Source organism: Electrophorus electricus, chromosome 19, assembly GCF_013358815.1.
Source record: "Electrophorus electricus isolate fEleEle1 chromosome 19, fEleEle1.pri, whole genome shotgun sequence".
In the NCBI taxonomy this organism is placed as follows: Eukaryota; Metazoa; Chordata; class Actinopteri; order Gymnotiformes; family Gymnotidae; genus Electrophorus; species Electrophorus electricus.
In genome coordinates, this window is record NC_049553.1 from 280,982 (window position 1) to 299,416 (window position 18,435).

At 35.5% G+C, this 18,435-nt stretch overlaps 8 pseudogenes; all 8 read right to left on the reverse strand.

Moving 5' to 3' along the window:
* Positions 1-703: 703 nt before the first annotated feature.
* Positions 704-822, reverse strand: LOC118240226 (annotated as a pseudogene).
* A 1,592-nt stretch (positions 823-2,414) lies between these two features.
* On the reverse strand, positions 2,415-2,533 carry LOC118240171 (annotated as a pseudogene).
* A 1,315-nt stretch (positions 2,534-3,848) lies between these two features.
* On the reverse strand, positions 3,849-3,967 carry LOC118240227 (annotated as a pseudogene).
* Positions 3,968-6,081: 2,114 nt separating this feature from the next.
* Positions 6,082-6,200, reverse strand: LOC118240282 (annotated as a pseudogene).
* Positions 6,201-6,883: 683 nt separating this feature from the next.
* On the reverse strand, positions 6,884-7,002 carry LOC118240172 (annotated as a pseudogene).
* Positions 7,003-9,971: 2,969 nt separating this feature from the next.
* On the reverse strand, positions 9,972-10,090 carry LOC118240228 (annotated as a pseudogene).
* A 3,855-nt stretch (positions 10,091-13,945) lies between these two features.
* On the reverse strand, positions 13,946-14,064 carry LOC118240229 (annotated as a pseudogene).
* A 2,529-nt stretch (positions 14,065-16,593) lies between these two features.
* On the reverse strand, positions 16,594-16,712 carry LOC118240230 (annotated as a pseudogene).
* Positions 16,713-18,435: the final 1,723 nt, after the last annotated feature.

Consider the following 18,435-nt stretch of genomic DNA (forward strand, 5'->3'; position numbering starts at 1 on the left):
TGATTTAATGATTCACTGCACTTCAAATTTGAGCATGATAGCTTGAACATAAATTAAAGTGATGCAACAAATACCTACAGCATCTGCTATTCCCAGTTGCTAACAGATAGTTTGACTTAATGATTCACTGCACTTCAAATTTGAGCATGATAGCTTGAACATAAATTAAAGGGATGCAATAAAATCTTACAGCACCTGCTATTCCCTGTTGCAAAAAGATTTCTATTTATTCTGTGCACTGCACATAGAAGCATGTCAGCTTGAAAGTAAATTAAAGTGATGCAACAAATACCTACAGCATCTGCTATTCCCAGGTGCTAACAGATAGTTTTTTTTATTAATCACTGCACTTCACAATTGAGCATGTCAGCTTGAAAGTAAATTAAAGTGATGCAATAAAAACTAACAGATAGTTTGATTTAATGATTCACTGCACTTCAAATTTGAGCATGATAGCTTGAACATAAATTAAAGGAATGCAATAAAATCTTAGAGCACCTGCTATTCCCTGGTGCAAAAAGATTTCTATTTAATCTATGCACTTCACATAGAAGCATGTCAGTTGCAGAGTAAATTAAAGTGATGCAACAAATACCTACAGCATCTGCTATTCCCAGGTGCTAACAGATAGTTTTTTTTATTAATCACTGCACTTCACATTTGAGCATGTCAGCTTGAAAGTAAATTAAAGTGATGCAAGAAAAGCCTACAGCAGCTGGTATTCCTAGGTAGGGTCCCACCTCAGTACTATCCAGGTCCAAATTTGCTTAGTTTCAAAGGTCAGATGAGATTGGGCGTTCTCAAACTGGTGTGGCCGTAAGCCTTAAACACTTACTCTAATTGCCTATTCATAGCAAATATGATCAAAGACCAATCTGACAATTTTTTTTATTTAATCACTGCACTTGACATTCTAGAATGTTAGCTTGAAAGTAAATTAAAATGATGCAATAAAAGCTTACAACATCTGGGATTCAGAGGCACTAACAGACAGATTTTTTATTAATCACTGCACTTCACATTCACGCATGTCAGTTGGAGAGTAAATTAAAGTGATGCAATAAAAACTTACAGCATCTGCTATTCCCAGGTGCTAACAGATAGTTTGATTTAATGATTCACTGCACTTCAAATTTGAGCCTGATAGCCTGAACATAAATTAAAGGGATACAATAAAATCTTACAGCACCTGCTATTCCCTGGTGTAAAAAGATTTCTATTTAATCTGTGCACTTCAGATAGAAGCATGTCAGTTGCAGAGTAAATTAAAGTGATGCAACAAATACCTACAGCATCTGCTATTCCCAGGTGCTAACAGATAGTTTGATATAATGATTCACTGCACTTCAAATTTGAGCATGATAGCCTGAACATAAATTAAAGGGATGCAATAAAATCTTAAAGCACCTGCTATTCCCTGGTGCAAAAGGATTTCTATTTAATCTGTGCACTTCACATAGAAGCATGTCAGTTGCAGCGTAAATTAAAGTGATGCAACAAATACCTACAGCATCTGCTATTCCCAGGTGCTAACAGATAGTTTTTTTTATTAATCACTGCACTTCACATTTGAGCATGTCAGCTTGAAAGTAAATTAAAGTGATGCAAGAAAAGCCTACAGCAGCTGGTATTCCTAGGTAGGGTCCCACCTCAGTACTATCCAGGTCCAAATTTGCTTAGTTTCAAAGGTCAGATGAGATTGGGCGTTCTCAAACTGGTGTGGTCGTAAGCCTTAAACACTTACTCTAATTGCCTATTCATAGCAAATATGATCAAAGACCAATCTGACAAATTTTTTTATTTAATCACTGCACTTGACATTCTAGAATGTTAGCTTGAAAGTAAATTAAAATGATGCAATAAAAGCTTACAACATCTGGGATTCAGAGGCACTAACAGACAGATTTTTTATTAATCACTGCACTTCACATTCACGCATGTCAGTTGGAGAGTAAATTAAAGTGATGCAATAAAAACTTACAGCATCTGCTATTCCCAGGTGCTAACAGATAGTTTGATTTAATGATTCACTGCACTTCAAATTTGAGCCTGATAGCCTGAACATAAATTAAAGGGATGCAATAAAATCTTAAAGCACCTGCTATTCCCTGGTGCAAAAGGATTTCTATTTAATCTGTGCACTTCACATAGAAGCATGTCAGTTGCAGCGTAAATTAAAGTGATGCAACAAATACCTACAGCATATGCTATTCCCAGGTGCTAACAGATAGTTTTTATTATTAATCACTGCACTTCACATTAGAGCATGTCAGCTTGAAAGTAAATTAAAGTGATGCAAGAAAAGCCTACAGCAGCTGCTATTCCCAGGTGCTAACAGATAATTTTTTCTATTAATCAGTGCACTTCACATTTGAGCATGTCAGCTTGAATGTAAATTAAAGTGATGCAAGAAAAGCCTACAGCAGCTGGTATTCCTAGGTAGGGTCCCACCTCAGTACTATCCAAGTCCAAATTTGCTTAGCTTCAAAGGTCAGATGAGATTGGGCGTTCTCAAACTAGTGTGGCCGTAAGCCTTAAACACTTACTCAAATTGCCTATTCATAGTAAATATGATCAAAGACCAATATGACAATTTTTTTATTAGTCACTGCACTTGATATTCTAGAATGTTAGCATGAAAGGAAAATAAAATGATGCAATAAAAGCTTAAAACATCTGGTATTCAGAGGCACTAACAGACAGATTTTTTATTAATCACTGCACTTCACATTCACGAATGTCAGTTGGAGAGTAATTTAAAGTGATGCAATAAAAACTTACAGGATCTGCTATTCCCAGGTGCTAACAGATAGTTTGATTTAATGATTCACTGCACTTCAAATTTGAGCCTGATAGCCTGAACATAAATTAAAGGGATGCAATAAAAACTTACAGCATCTGCTATTCGCAGGTTCTAACAGATAGTTTGATTTAATGATTCACTGCACTTCAAATTTGAGCATGATAGCTTGAACATAAATTAAAGGGATACAATAAAATCTTACAGCACCTGCTATTCCCTGGTGCAAAAAGATTTCTATTTAATCTGTGCACTTCAGATAGAAGCATGTCAGTTGCAGAGTAAATTAAAGTGATGCAACAAATACCTACAGCATCTGCTATTCCCAGGTGCTAACAGATAGTTTGATTTAATGATTCACTGCACTTCAAATTTGAGCATGATAGCTTGAACATAAATTAAAGTGATGCAACAAATACCTACAGCATCTGCTATTCCCAGTTGCTAACAGATAGTTTGACTTAATGATTCACTGCACTTCAAATTTGAGCATGATAGCTTGAACATAAATTAAAGGGATGCAATAAAATCTTACAGCACCTGCTATTCCCTGGTGCAAAAAGATTTCTATTTATTCTGTGCACTGCACATAGAAGCATGTCAGCTTGAAAGTAAATTAAAGTGATGCAACAAATACCTACAGCATCTGCTATTCCCAGGTGCTAACAGATAGTTTTTTTTATTAATCACTGCACTTCACAATTGAGCATGTCAGCTTGAAAGTAAATTAAAGTGATGCAATAAAAACTAACAGATAGTTTGATTTAATGATTCACTGCACTTCAAATTTGAGCATGATAGCTTGAACATAAATTAAAGGAATGCAATAAAATCTTAGAGCACCTGCTATTCCCTGGTGCAAAAAGATTTCTATTTAATCTATGCACTTCACATAGAAGCATGTCAGTTGCAGAGTAAATTAAAGTGATGCAACAAATACCTACAGCATCTGCTATTCCCAGGTGCTAACAGATAGTTTTTTTTATTAATCACTGCACTTCACATTTGAGCATGTCAGCTTGAAAGTAAATTAAAGTGATGCAAGAAAAGCCTACAGCAGCTGGTATTCCTAGGTAGGGTCCCACCTCAGTACTATCCAGGTCCAAATTTGCTTAGTTTCAAAGGTCAGATGAGATTGGGCGTTCTCAAACTGGTGTGGCCGTAAGCCTTAAACACTTACTCTAATTGCCTATTCATAGCAAATATGATCAAAGACCAATCTGACAATTTTTTTTATTTAATCACTGCACTTGACATTCTAGAATGTTAGCTTGAAAGTAAATTAAAATGATGCAATAAAAGCTTACAACATCTGGGATTCAGAGGCACTAACAGACAGATTTTTTATTAATCACTGCACTTCACATTCACGCATGTCAGTTGGAGAGTAAATTAAAGTGATGCAATAAAAACTTACAGCATCTGCTATTCCCAGGTGCTAACAGATAGTTTGATTTAATGATTCACTGCACTTCAAATTTGAGCCTGATAGCCTGAACATAAATTAAAGGGATACAATAAAATCTTACAGCACCTGCTATTCCCTGGTGCAAAAGGATTTCTATTTAATCTGTGCACTTCACATAGAAGCATGTCAGTTGCAGAGTAAATTAAAGTGATGCAACAAATACCTACAGCATCTGCTATTCCCAGGTGCTAACAGATAGTTTGATATAATGATTCACTGCACTTCAAATTTGAGCATGATAGCCTGAACATAAATTAAAGGGATGCAATAAAATCTTAAAGCACCTGCTATTCCCTGGTGCAAAAGGATTTCTATTTAATCTGTGCACTTCACATAGAAGCATGTCAGTTGCAGCGTAAATTAAAGTGATGCAACAAATACCTACAGCATCTGCTATTCCCAGGTGCTAACAGATAGTTTTTTTTATTAATCACTGCACTTCACATTTGAGCATGTCAGCTTGAAAGTAAATTAAAGTGATGCAAGAAAAGCCTACAGCAGCTGGTATTCCTAGGTAGGGTCCCACCTCAGTACTATCCAGGTCCAAATTTGCTTAGTTTCAAAGGTCAGATGAGATTGGGCGTTCTCAAACTGGTGTGGTCGTAAGCCTTAAACACTTACTCTAATTGCCTATTCATAGCAAATATGATCAAAGACCAATCTGACAAATTTTTTTATTTAATCACTGCACTTGACATTCTAGAATGTTAGCTTGAAAGTAAATTAAAATGATGCAATAAAAGCTTACAACATCTGGGATTCAGAGGCACTAACAGACAGATTTTTTATTAATCACTGCACTTCACATTCACGCATGTCAGTTGGAGAGTAAATTAAAGTGATGCAATAAAAACTTACAGCATCTGCTATTCCCAGGTGCTAACAGATAGTTTGATTTAATGATTCACTGCACTTCAAATTTGAGCCTGATAGCCTGAACATAAATTAAAGGGATACAATAAAATCTTACAGCACCTGCTATTCCCTGGTGCAAAAAGATTTCTATTTAATCTGTGCACTTCAGATAGAAGCATGTCAGTTGCAGAGTAAATTAAAGTGATGCAACAAATACCTACAGCATCTGCTATTCCCAGGTGCTAACAGATAGTTTGATTTAATGATTCACTGCACTTCAAATTTGAGCATGATAGCTTGAACATAAATTAAAGTGATGCAACAAATACCTACAGCATCTGCTATTCCCAGTTGCTAACAGATAGTTTGACTTAATGATTCACTGCACTTCAAATTTGAGCATGATAGCTTGAACATAAATTAAAGGGATGCAATAAAATCTTACAGCACCTGCTATTCCCTGGTGCAAAAAGATTTCTATTTATTCTGTGCACTGCACATAGAAGCATGTCAGCTTGAAAGTAAATTAAAGTGATGCAACAAATACCTACAGCATCTGCTATTCCCAGGTGCTAACAGATAGTTTTTTTTATTAATCACTGCACTTCACAATTGAGCATGTCAGCTTGAAAGTAAATTAAAGTGATGCAATAAAAACTAACAGATAGTTTGATTTAATGATTCACTGCACTTCAAATTTGAGCATGATAGCTTGAACATAAATTAAAGGAATGCAATAAAATCTTAGAGCACCTGCTATTCCCTGGTGCAAAAAGATTTCTATTTAATCTATGCACTTCACATAGAAGCATGTCAGTTGCAGAGTAAATTAAAGTGATGCAACAAATACCTACAGCATCTGCTATTCCCAGGTGCTAACAGATAGTTTTTTTTATTAATCACTGCACTTCACATTTGAGCATGTCAGCTTGAAAGTAAATTAAAGTGATGCAAGAAAAGCCTACAGCAGCTGGTATTCCTAGGTAGGGTCCCACCTCAGTACAATCCAGGTCCAAATTTGCTTAGTTTCAAAGGTCAGATGAGATTGGGCGTTCTCAAACTGGTGTGGCCGTAAGCCTTAAACACTTACTCTAATTGCCTATTCATAGCAAATATGATCAAAGACCAATCTGACAATTGTTTTTATTTAATCACTGCACTTGACATTCTAGAATGTTAGCTTGAAAGTAAATTAAAATGATGCAATAAAAGCTTACAACATCTGGGATTCAGAGGCACTAACAGACAGATTTTTTATTAATCACTGCACTTCACATTCACGCATGTCAGTTGGAGAGTAAATTAAAGTGATGCAATAAAAACTTACAGCATCTGCTATTCCCAGGTGCTAACAGATAGTTTGATTTAATGATTCACTGCACTTCAAATTTGAGCCTGATAGCCTGAACATAAATTAAAGGGATGCAATAAAATCTTAAAGCACCTGCTATTCCCTGGTGCAAAAGGATTTCTATTTAATCTGTGCACTTCACATAGAAGCATGTCAGTTGCAGCGTAAATTAAAGTGATGCAACAAATACCTACAGCATATGCTATTCCCAGGTGCTAACAGATAGTTTTTATTATTAATCACTGCACTTCACATTTGAGCATGTCAGCTTGAAAGTAAATTAAAGTGATGCAAGAAAAGCCTACAGCAGCTGCTATTCCCAGGTGCTAACAGATAATTTTTTCTATTAATCAGTGCACTTCACATTTGAGCATGTCAGCTTGAATGTAAATTAAAGTGATGCAAGAAAAGCCTACAGCAGCTGGTATTCCTAGGTAGGGTCCCACCTCAGTACTATCCAAGTCCAAATTTGCTTAGCTTCAAAGGTCAGATGAGATTGGGCGTTCTCAAACTAGTGTGGCCGTAAGCCTTAAACACTTACTCAAATTGCCTATTCATAGTAAATATGATCAAAGACCAATATGACAATTTTTTTTATTAGTCACTGCACTTGATATTCTAGAATGTTAGCATGAAAGGAAAATAAAATGATGCAATAAAAGCTTAAAACATCTGGTATTCAGAGGCACTAACAGACAGATTTTTTATTAATCACTGCACTTCACATTCACGAATGTCAGTTGGAGAGTAATTTAAAGTGATGCAATAAAAACTTACAGGATCTGCTATTCCCAGGTGCTAACAGATAGTTTGATTTAATGATTCACTGCACTTCAAATTTGAGCCTGATAGCCTGAACATAAATTAAAGGGATGCAATAAAAACTTACAGCATCTGCTATTCGCAGGTTCTAACAGATAGTTTGATTTAATGATTCACTGCACTTCAAATTTGAGCATGATAGCTTGAACATAAATTAAAGGGATACAATAAAATCTTACAGCACCTGCTATTCCCTGGTGCAAAAAGATTTCTATTTAATCTGTGCACTTCAGATAGAAGCATGTCAGTTGCAGAGTAAATTAAAGTGATGCAACAAATACCTACAGCATCTGCTATTCCCAGGTGCTAACAGATAGTTTGATTTAATGATTCACTGCACTTCAAATTTGAGCATGATAGCTTGAACATAAATTAAAGTGATGCAACAAATACCTACAGCATCTGCTATTCCCAGTTGCTAACAGATAGTTTGACTTAATGATTCACTGCACTTCAAATTTGAGCATGATAGCTTGAACATAAATTAAAGGGATGCAATAAAATCTTACAGCACCTGCTATTCCCTGGTGCAAAAAGATTTCTATTTATTCTGTGCACTGCACATAGAAGCATGTCAGCTTGAAAGTAAATTAAAGTGATGCAACAAATACCTACAGCATCTGCTATTCCCAGGTGCTAACAGATAGTTTTTTTTATTAATCACTGCACTTCACAATTGAGCATGTCAGCTTGAAAGTAAATTAAAGTGATGCAATAAAAACTAACAGATAGTTTGATTTAATGATTCACTGCACTTCAAATTTGAGCATGATAGCTTGAACATAAATTAAAGGAATGCAATAAAATCTTAGAGCACCTGCTATTCCCTGGTGCAAAAAGATTTCTATTTAATCTATGCACTTCACATAGAAGCATGTCAGTTGCAGAGTAAATTAAAGTGATGCAACAAATACCTACAGCATCTGCTATTCCCAGGTGCTAACAGATAGTTTTTTTTATTAATCACTGCACTTCACATTTGAGCATGTCAGCTTGAAAGTAAATTAAAGTGATGCAAGAAAAGCCTACAGCAGCTGGTATTCTCTAGGTAGGGTCCCACCTCACTACTATCCAGGTCCAAATTTGCTTAGTTTCAAAGGTCAGATGAGATTGGGAGTTCTCAAACTGGTGTGGCCGTAAGCCTTAAACACGTACTCTAATTGCCTATTCATAGCAAATATGATCAAAGACCAATCTGACAATTTTTTTTATTTAATCACTTCACTTGACATTCTAGAATGTTAGCTTGAAAGTAAATTAAAATGATGCAATAAAAGCTTACAACATCTGGGATTCAGAGGCACTAACAGACAGATTTTTTATTAATCACTGAACTTCACATTCACGCATGTCAGTTGGAGAGTAAATTAAAGTGATGCAATAAAAACTTACAGCATCTGCTATTCCCAGGTGCTAACAGATAGTTTGATTTAATGATTCACTGCACTTCAAATTTGAGCCTGATAGCCTGAACATAAATTAAAGGGATACAATAAAATCTTACAGCACCTGCTATTCCCTGGTGCAAAAAGATTTCTATTTAATCTGTGCACTTCAGATAGAAGCATGTCAGTTGCAGAGTAAATTAAAGTGATGCAACAAATACCTACAGCATCTGCTATTCCCAGGTGCTAACAGATAGTTTGATTTAATGATTCACTGCACTTCAAATTTGAGCATGATAGCTTGAACATAAATTAAAGTGATGCAACAAATACCTACAGCATCTGCTATTCCCAGTTGCTAACAGATAGTTTGACTTAATGATTCACTGCACTTCAAATTTGAGCATGATAGCTTGAACATAAATTAAAGGGATGCAATAAAATCTTACAGCACCTGCTATTCCCTGGTGCAAAATATTTCTATTTATTCTGTGCACTTCAGATAGAAGCATGTCAGTTGCAGAGTAAATTAAAGTGATGCAACAAATACCTACAGCATCTGCTATTCCCAGGTGCTAACAGATAGTTTGATTTAATGATTCACTGCACTTCAAATTTGAGCATGATAGCTTGAACATAAATTAAAGTGATGCAACAAATACCTACAGCATCTGCTATTCCCAGTTGCTAACAGATAGTTTGACTTAATGATTCACTGCACTTCAAATTTGAGCATGATAGCTTGAACATAAATTAAAGGGATGCAATAAAATCTTACAGCACCTGCTATTCCCTGGTGCAAAATATTTCTATTTATTCTGTGCACTGCACATAGAAGCATGTCAGCTTGAAAGTAAATTAAAGTGATGCAACAAATACCTACAGCATCTGCTATTCCCAGGTGCTAACAGATAGTTTTTTTTATTAATCACTGCACTTCACAATTGAGCATGTCAGCTTGAAAGTAAATTAAAGTGATGCAATAAAAACTAACAGATAGTTTGATTTAATGATTCACTGCACTTCAAATTTGAGCATGATAGCTTGAACATAAATTAAAGGAATGCAATAAAATCTTAGAGCACCTGCTATTCCCTGGTGCAAAAAGATTTCTATTTAATCTATGCACTTCACATAGAAGCATGTCAGTTGCAGAGTAAATTAAAGTGATGCAACAAATACCTACAGCATCTGCTATTCCCAGGTGCTAACAGATAGTTTTTTTTATTAATCACTGCACTTCCCATTTGAGCATGTCAGCTTGAAAGTAAATTAAAGTGATGCAAGAAAAGCCTACAGCAGCTGGTATTCCTAGGTAGGGTCCCACCTCAGTACTATCCAGGTCCAAATTTGCTTAGTTTCAAAGGTCAGATGAGATTGGGCGTTCTCAAACTGGTGTGGCCGTAAGCCTTAAACACTTACTCTAATTGCCTATTCATAGCAAATATGATCAAAGACCAATCTGACAATTTTTTTTATTTAATCACTGCACTTGACATTCTAGAATGTTAGCTTGAAAGTAAATTAAAATGATGCAATAAAAGCTTACAACATCTGGGATTCAGAGGCACTAACAGACAGATTTTTTATTAATCACTGCACTTCACATTCACGCATGTCAGTTGGAGAGTAAATTAAAGTGATGCAATAAAAACTTACAGCATCTGCTATTCCCAGGTGCTAACAGATAGTTTGATTTAATGATTCACTGCACTTCAAATTTGAGCCTGATAGCCTGAACATAAATTAAAGGGATACAATAAAATCTTACAGCACCTGCTATTCCCTGGTGCAAAAAGATTTCTATTTAATCTGTGCACTTCAGATAGAAGCATGTCAGTTGCAGAGTAAATTAAAGTGATGCAACAAATACCTACAGCATCTGCTATTCCCAGGTGCTAACAGATAGTTTGATTTAATGATTCACTGCACTTCAAATTTGAGCATGATAGCTTGAACATAAATTAAAGTGATGCAACAAATACCTACAGCATCTGCTATTCCCAGTTGCTAACAGATAGTTTGACTTAATGATTCACTGCACTTCAAATTTGAGCATGATAGCTTGAACATAAATTAAAGGGATGCAATAAAATCTTACAGCACCTGCTATTCCCTGGTGCAAAAAGATTTCTATTTATTCTGTGCACTGCACATAGAAGCATGTCAGCTTGAAAGTAAATTAAAGTGATGCAACAAATACCTACAGCATCTGCTATTCCCAGGTGCTAACAGATAGTTTTTTTTATTAATCACTGCACTTCACAATTGAGCATGTCAGCTTGAAAGTAAATTAAAGTGATGCAATAAAAACTAACAGATAGTTTGATTTAATGATTCACTGCACTTCAAATTTGAGCATGATAGCTTGAACATAAATTAAAGGAATGCAATAAAATCTTAGAGCACCTGCTATTCCCTGGTGCAAAAAGATTTCTATTTAATCTATGCACTTCACATAGAAGCATGTCAGTTGCAGAGTAAATTAAAGTGATGCAACAAATACCTACAGCATCTGCTATTCCCAGGTGCTAACAGATAGTTTTTTTTATTAATCACTGCACTTCACATTTGAGCATGTCAGCTTGAAAGTAAATTAAAGTGATGCAAGAAAAGCCTACAGCAGCTGGTATTCTCTAGGTAGGGTCCCACCTCACTACTATCCAGGTCCAAATTTGCTTAGTTTCAAAGGTCAGATGAGATTGGGAGTTCTCAACCTGGTGTGGCCGTAAGCCTTAAACACTTACTCTAATTGCCTATTCATAGCAAATATGATCAAAGACCAATCTGACAATTTTTTTTATTTAATCACTGCACTTGACATTCTAGAATGTTAGCTTGAAAGTAAATTAAAATGATGCAATAAAAGCTTACAACATCTGGGATTCAGAGGCACTAACAGACAGATTTTTTATTAATCACTGCACTTCACATTCACGCATGTCAGTTGGAGAGTAAATTAAAGTGATGCAATAAAAACTTACAGCATCTGCTATTCCCAGGTGCTAACAGATAGTTTGATTTAATGATTCACTGCACTTCAAATTTGAGCCTGATAGCCTGAACATAAATTAAAGGGATACAATAAAATCTTACAGCACCTGCTATTCCCTGGTGCAAAAAGATTTCTATTTAATCTGTGCACTTCAGATAGAAGCATGTCAGTTGCAGAGTAAATTAAAGTGATGCAACAAATACCTACAGCATCTGCTATTCCCAGGTGCTAACAGATAGTTTGATTTAATGATTCACTGCACTTCAAATTTGAGCATGATAGCTTGAACATAAATTAAAGTGATGCAACAAATACCTACAGCATCTGCTATTCCCAGTTGCTAACAGATAGTTTGACTTAATGATTCACTGCACTTCAAATTTGAGCATGATAGCTTGAACATAAATTAAAGGGATGCAATAAAATCTTACAGCACCTGCTATTCCCTGGTGCAAAAAGATTTCTATTTATTCTGTGCACTGCACATAGAAGCATGTCAGCTTGAAAGTAAATTAAAGTGATGCAACAAATACCTACAGCATCTGCTATTCCCAGGTGCTAACAGATAGTTTTTTTTATTAATCACTGCACTTCACAATTGAGCATGTCAGCTTGAAAGTAAATTAAAGTGATGCAATAAAAACTAACAGATAGTTTGATTTAATGATTCACTGCACTTCAAATTTGAGCATGATAGCTTGAACATAAATTAAAGGAATGCAATAAAATCTTAGAGCACCTGCTATTCCCTGGTGCAAAAAGATTTCTATTTAATCTATGCACTTCACATAGAAGCATGTCAGTTGCAGAGTAAATTAAAGTGATGCAACAAATACCTACAGCATCTGCTATTCCCAGGTGCTAACAGATAGTTTTTTTTATTAATCACTGCACTTCACATTTGAGCATGTCAGCTTGAAAGTAAATTAAAGTGATGCAAGAAAAGCCTACAGCAGCTGGTATTCTCTAGGTAGGGTCCCACCTCACTACTATCCAGGTCCAAATTTGCTTAGTTTCAAAGGTCAGATGAGATTGGGAGTTCTCAACCTGGTGTGGCCGTAAGCCTTAAACACTTACTCTAATTGCCTATTCATAGCAAATATGATCAAAGACCAATCTGACAATTTTTTTTATTTAATCACTGCACTTGACATTCTAGAATGTTAGCTTGAAAGTAAATTAAAATGATGCAATAAAAGCTTACAACATCTGGGATTCAGAGGCACTAACAGACAGATTTTTTATTAATCACTGCACTTCACATTCACGCATGTCAGTTGGAGAGTAAATTAAAGTGATGCAATAAAAACTTACAGCATCTGCTATTCCCAGGTGCTAACAGATAGTTTGATTTAATGATTCACTGCACTTCCAATTTGAGCCTGATAGCCTGAACATAAATTAAAGGGATACAATAAAATCTTACAGCACCTGCTATTCCCTGGTGCAAAAAGATTTCTATTTAATCTGTGCACTTCAGATAGAAGCATGTCAGTTGCAGAGTAAATTAAAGTGATGCAACAAATACCTACAGCATCTGCTATTCCCAGGTGCTAACAGATAGTTTGATTTAATGATTCACTGCACTTCAAATTTGAGCATGATAGCTTGAACATAAATTAAAGTGATGCAACAAATACCTACAGCATCTGCTATTCCCAGTTGCTAACAGATAGTTTGACTTAATGATTCACTGCACTTCAAATTTGAGCATGATAGCTTGAACATAAATTAAAGGGATGCAATAAAATCTTACAGCACCTGCTATTCCCTGGTGCAAAAAGATTTCTATTTATTCTGTGCACTGCACATAGAAGCATGTCAGCTTGAAAGTAAATTAAAGTGATGCAACAAATACCTACAGCATCTGCTATTCCCAGGTGCTAACAGATAGTTTTTTTTATTAATCACTGCACTTCACAATTGAGCATGTCAGCTTGAAAGTAAATTAAAGTGATGCAATAAAAACTAACAGATAGTTTGATTTAATGATTCACTGCACTTCAAATTTGAGCATGATAGCTTGAACATAAATTAAAGGAATGCAATAAAATCTTAGAGCACCTGCTATTCCCTGGTGCAAAAAGATTTCTATTTAATCTATGCACTTCACATAGAAGCATGTCAGTTGCAGAGTAAATTAAAGTGATGCAACAAATACCTACAGCATCTGCTATTCCCTGGTGCTAACAGATAGTTTTTTTTCTTAATCACTGCACTTCACATTTGAGCATGTCAGCTTGAAAGTAAATTAAAGTGATGCAAGAAAAGCCTACAGCAGCTGGTATTCCTAGGTAGGGTCCCACCTCAGTACTATCCAGGTCCAAATTTGCTTAGTTTCAAAGGTCAGATGAGATTGGGCGTTCTCAAACTGGTGTGGCCGTAAGCCTTAAACACTTACTCTAATTGCCTATTCATAGCAAATATGATCAAAGACCAATCTGACCATTTTTTTTATTTAATCACTGCACTTGACATTCTAGAATGTTAGCTTGAAAGTAAATTAAAATGATGCAATAAAAGCTTACAACATCTGGGATTCAGAGGCACTAACAGACAGATTTTTTATTAATCACTGCACTTCACATTCACGCATGTCAGTTGGAGAGTAAATTAAAGTGATGCAATAAAAACTTACAGCATCTGCTATTCCCAGGTGCTAACAGATAGTTTGATTTAATGATTCACTGCACTTCAAATTTGAGCCTGATAGCCTGAACATAAATTAAAGGGATACAATAAAATCTTACAGCACCTGCTATTCCATGGTGCAAAAAGATTTCTATTTAATCTGTGCACTTCAGATAGAAGCATGTCAGTTGCAGAGTAAATTAAAGTGATGCAACAAATACCTACAGCATCTGCTATTCCCAGGTGCTAACAGATAGTTTGATTTAATGATTCACTGCACTTCAAATTTGAGCATGATAGCTTGAACATAAATTAAAGTGATGCAACAAATACCTACAGCATCTGCTATTCCCAGTTGCTAACAGATAGTTTGACTTAATGATTCACTGCACTTCAAATTTGAGCATGATAGCTTGAACATAAATTAAAGGGATGCAATAAAATCTTACAGCACCTGCTATTCCCTGGTGCAAAAAGATTTCTATTTATTCTGTGCACTGCACATAGAAGCATGTCAGCTTGAAAGTAAATTAAAGTGATGCAACAAATACCTACAGCATCTGCTATTCCCAGGTGCTAACAGATAGTTTTTTTTATTAATCACTGCACTTCACAATTGAGCATGTCAGCTTGAAAGTAAATTAAAGTGATGCAATAAAAACTAACAGATAGTTTGATTTAATGATTCACTGCACTTCAAATTTGAGCATGATAGCTTGAACATAAATTAAAGGAATGCAATAAAATCTTAGAGCACCTGCTATTCCCTGGTGCAAAAAGATTTCTATTTAATCTATGCACTTCACATAGAAGCATGTCAGTTGCAGAGTAAATTAAAGTGATGCAACAAATACCTACAGCATCTGCTATTCCCAGGTGCTAACAGATAGTTTTTTTTATTAATCACTGCACTTCACATTTGAGCATGTCAGCTTGAAAGTAAATTAAAGTGATGCAAGAAAAGCCTACAGCAGCTGGTATTCTCTAGGTAGGGTCCCACCTCACTACTATCCAGGTCCAAATTTGCTTAGTTTCAAAGGTCAGATGAGATTGGGAGTTCTCAAACTGGTGTGGCCGTAAGCCATAAACACTTACTCTAATTGCCTATTCATAGCAAATATGATCAAAGACCAATCTGACAATTTTTTTATTTAATCACTGCACTTGACATTCTAGAATGTTAGCTTGAAAGTAAATTAAAATGATGCAATAAAAGCTTACAACATCTGGGATTCAGAGGCACTAACAGACAGATTTTTTATTAATCACTGCACTTCACATTCACGCATGTCAGTTGGAGAGTAAATTAAAGTGATGCAATAAAAACTTACAGCATCTGCTATTCCCAGGTGCTAACAGATAGTTTGATTTAATGATTCACTGCACTTCAAATTTGAGCCTGATAGCCTGAACATAAATTAAAGGGATACAATAAAATCTTACAGCACCTGCTATTCCCTGGTGCAAAAAGATTTCTATTTAATCTGTGCACTTCAGATAGAAGCATGTCAGTTGCAGAGTAAATTAAAGTGATGCAACAAATACCTACAGCATCTGCTATTCCCAGGTGCTAACAGATAGTTTGATTTAATGATTCACTGCACTTCAAATTTGAGCATGATAGCTTGAACATAAATTAAAGTGATGCAACAAATACCTACAGCATCTGCTATTCCCAGTTGCTAACAGATAGTTTGACTTAATGATTCACTGCACTTCAAATTTGAGCATGATAGCTTGAACATAAATTAAAGGGATGCAATAAAATCTTACAGCACCTGCTATTCCCTGGTGCAAAAAGATTTCTATTTATTCTGTGCACTGCACATAGAAGCATGTCAGCTTGAAAGTAAATTAAAGTGATGCAACAAATACCTACAGCATCTGCTATTCCCAGGTGCTAACAGATAGTTTTTTTTATTAATCACTGCACTTCACAATTGAGCATGTCAGCTTGAAAGTAAATTAAAGTGATGCAATAAAAACTAACAGATAGTTTGATTTAATGATTCACTGCACTTCAAATTTGAGCATGATAGCTTGAACATAAATTAAAGGGATGCAATAAAATCTTAGAGCACCTGCTATTCCCTGGTGCAAAAAGATTTCTATTTAATCTATGCACTTCACATAGAAGCATGTCAGTTGCAGAGTAAATTAAAGTGATGCAACAAATACCTACAGCATCTGCTATTCCCAGGTGCTAACAGATAGTTTTTTTTATTAATCACTGCACTTCACATTTGAGCATTTCAGCTTGAAAGTAAATTAAAGTGATGCAAGAAAAGCCTACAGCAGCTGGTATTCCTAGGTAGGGTCCCACCTCAGTACTATCCAGGTCCAAATTTGCTTAGTTTCAAAGGTCAGATGAGATTGGGCGTTCTCAAACTGGTGTGGCCGTAAGCCTTAAACACTTACTCTAATTGCCTATTCATAGCAAATATGATCAAAGACCAATCTGACAATTTTTTTTATTTAATCACTGCACTTGACATTCTAGAATGTTAGCTTGAAAGTAAATTAAAATGATGCAATAAAAGCTTACAACATCTGGGATTCAGAGGCACTAACAGACAGATTTTTTATTAATCACTGCACTTCACATTCACGCATGTCAGTTGGAGAGTAAATTAAAGTGATGCCATAAAATCTTACAACATCTGCTATTCCCAGGTGCTAACAGATAGTTTGATTTAATGATTCACTGCACTTCAAATTTGAGCATGATAGCTTGAACATAAATTAAAGTGATGCAACAAATACCTACAGCATCTGCTATTCCCAGGTGCTAACACATAGTTTGATTTAATGATTCACTGCACTTCAAATTTGAGCATGATAGCTTGAACATAAATTAAAGTGATGCAACAAATACCTACAGAATCTGCTATTCCCAGTTGGTAACAGATAGTTTGATTTAATGATTCACTGCACTTCAAATTTGAGCCTGATAGCCTGAACATAAATTAAAGGGATACAATAAAATCTTACAGCACCTGCTATTCCCTGGTGCAAAAAGATTTCTATTTAATCTGTGCACTTCAGATAGAAGCATGTCAGTTGCAGAGTAAATTAAAGTGATGCAACAAATACCTACAGCATCTGCTATTCCCACGTGCTAACAGATAGTTTGATTTAATGATTCACTGCACTTCAAATTTGAGCATGATAGCTTGAACATAAATTAAAGTGATGTAACAAATACCTACAGCATCTGCTATTCCCAGTTGCTAACAGATAGTTTGACTTAATGATTCACTGCACTTCAAATTTGCGCCTGATAGCCTGAACATAAATTAAAGGGATACAATAAAATCTTACAGCACCTGCTATTCCCTGGTGCAAAAAGATTTCTATTTATTCTGTGCACTGCACATAGAAGCATGTCAGCTTGAAAGTAAATTAAAGTGATGCAACAAATACCTACAGCATCTGCTATTCCCAGGTGCTAACAGATAGTTTTTTTTATTAATCACTGCACTTCACAATTGAGCATGTCAGCTTGAAAGTAAATTAAAGTGATGCAATAAAAACTAACAGATAGTTTGATTTAATGATTCACTGCACTTCAAATTTGAGCATGATAGCTTGAACATAAATTAAAGGAATGCAATAAAATCTTAGAGCACCTGCTATTCCCTGGTGCAAAAAGATTTCTATTTAATCTATGCACTTCACATAGAAGCATGTCAGTTGCAGAGTAAATTAAAGTGATGCAACAAATACCTACAGCATCTGCTATTCCCAGGTGCTAACAGATATTTTTTTTATTAATCACTGCACTTCACATTTGAGCATGTCAGCTTGAAAGTAAATTAAAGTGATGCAAGAAAAGCCTACAGCAGCTGGTATTCCTAGGTAGGGTCCCACCTCAGTACTATCCAGGTCCAAATTTGCTTAGTTTCAAAGGTCAGATGAGATTGGGCGTTCTCAACCTGGTGCGGCCGTAAGCCTTAAACTCTTACTCTAATTGCCTATTCATAGCAAATATGATCAAAGACCAATCTGACAATTTTTTTATTTAATCACTGCACTTGACATTCTAGAATGTTAGCTTGAAAGTAACTTAAAATGATGCAATAAAAGCTTACAACATCTGGGATTCAGAGGCACTAACAGACAGATTTT